Genomic DNA, 2,118 nt, shown 5'->3' with positions numbered 1-2,118 from the left:
TGGACCTCCACGGAGACGAGGCCAACTCAGTGAATCCTGAGGCATCTAGAGATCTACCAGCTCCAGTCAGACTCTGCGATACTAAAGAGGAGATGTGAACTCCATGTGATCTGTTGCATCAACACAACATTTATCAGACTGTATATTTATAATCACACCCCCAGTGTCACCCAGATGAGGATGAGGTTCCCCTTTGAGTCTGGTTCCTCTCAAGGTTTCTTCCTTTACCGTCTAAGGGAGTTTTTCCTCCCCACAGTCACCTGAGTCACCTCAGACTTGGTCATTGGGGATAAATACATACACATTTAAATCTATCTAATATTAATCTTGAATTTTGTATTATATTAATGTTTATATTATTCTTTATATTAACCTTTTGTTCTATGTTTATGTTCTGTAAAGCTGTTTTGTGACAATGTCAATTGTAAAAAGCGCTATACAAATAAACTTTAATTGAATTGAACTTTATAACATTTATAACGCTGATGATTTAATAGAATAGAATTTAAACATCGGTGATCGTGAGTTTAAGTATTTACTTTCTCTAATCCTGTTTGTTCAGCTCTTATAAGGAACTACTGATGTAATCATTTATAAATACATTTAAAGCACCGTCAGCTGACCGTGTTGTATTCAGGAGTGTTTTAAAATACTGCTAGTGAAAGCTGCAAATTCACTACAGAGATCACTTCGGCATTTATCCCACATCATAAGAAATTCCATAATAAAAAATTCCAGACTTTCTTTATAAAGGATTCCACATGTAGTGGTATTTTAATGGATTTACATGTGCAGATGTGATACTGGACATTTACAAAAGATTTATGAATATGGGTTTGATATAAAGTAGTCTGTTGCACATTAAGCATTTTTACTTTAGAGCGTTTGTGGCTTTGTGATCAATATGCTAAAGAGTTCAGCTTGTCTTCTCCCAGCGTATGAGCTGTAATTATTCTGTCCTCATATCTGACTAGCTATTTTTGGGCTCCTGTAATAGAGTGTCCGGGAATTCTGAGTGAATTATTGGGAAGCAGCCAGAGATGGGGATGAGAAGCAAAAATAGTGAGAACCAGTCCAGGTCCTTGCCTAAGGTTTGTTTTAACATTTCCGTCTTGATGAAAATTAAGATGTCCAGGTCTTCATTTATGATGCGAATTCATTCAGTTCGGTGATCCGCTGATGTTACGTAGGAGAAACATCACAGTGTTCTTCGTCAGCTTGAGTTACAGTATTTACAGGTCCATTTTAGAATGTTTTATGTTGACAACAAAGTACATGAAGCTGGAATGTCCTTAGAGGACTGCGGTTATAAGGAAATAATCGATGATGTGATTAATTTCCAAATCCTGAGATATTTTATTTTCTCTTAAGCTTCGGTACTTTAACAAAATGTTATTTATTTATTAAAGAATGCTTGTAGATTTTATTCATTTATTGTTACGTTTAATGATCTTACATTCTAGCACCTCTGTCCTGAACATGTCTGAAAAGTTATCAACCAGATCTATGATTACAAACCTCTTAACTCCCTGTGAAAGAGTTGTTACTATAGAAACAATAACGTTGAGATGTGCGGCTGCGCTATTGTCAGTGCTGCTGTTCTAAAAAATTAATTAACACCTTCTGACCAATCAGGAGCCAGTATTCAAAATCTCTATTGAATTTAATCCCAGTCAGATATTTCAGGGTTTTAACTGCTATAGTTATGGGAACAGTTTGTTGACTTCCTAATTTCTGTAAACAATGATGGTGCTACTTTTGGGCTTATGTTCTGTTCTGCTATTAAGTACTAAAGACATTTCCTTTTTTTATTTCTGTAACAAGGTGCCAGTTGAAAAACTAATTAACTAATTACTAAAACTAATTACATTACACATAGTCTGTGTAATGTAAATAATATAACTTTTTCAAAAATGTTCATTAGAGAAAATACTCAAGTGCATACAATTTAATCTTAAGGTCCTGAGCTGAACACAAACCTTAATCTTAAAAACATTATCCATTTATCTGATGTTCCTCATCAGTTCTACTGACATTCTTAGTGTTAAGTGTTTACACCCATGACATTATGGCACGTGTTAATGTCCCATGACGATCATTGGAATCTGAAGGTTGGTT

General features: G+C 34.9%; 1 protein-coding gene across 1 annotated transcript in view; it reads right to left on the bottom strand.

The window, feature by feature from the left end:
- Positions 1-1,332: 1,332 nt before the first annotated feature.
- The window catches only part of fam167b (family with sequence similarity 167 member B), a 3,564-nt gene continuing 2,778 nt past the window's right edge, over positions 1,333-2,118 (bottom strand). The window contains exon 2 of the mRNA XM_060879921.1: positions 1,333-2,118. This exon is cut by the window's right edge and continues 752 nt beyond it. The gene's annotated coding sequence lies outside the window, so the exon portion shown is untranslated.

This window comes from Tachysurus vachellii, chromosome 10, assembly GCF_030014155.1.
Source record: "Tachysurus vachellii isolate PV-2020 chromosome 10, HZAU_Pvac_v1, whole genome shotgun sequence".
In the NCBI taxonomy this organism is placed as follows: Eukaryota; Metazoa; Chordata; class Actinopteri; order Siluriformes; family Bagridae; genus Tachysurus; species Tachysurus vachellii.
The sequence above is the reverse complement of the archived record's forward strand: the minus strand, read 5'-3'. Positions and strand labels throughout refer to the sequence as shown.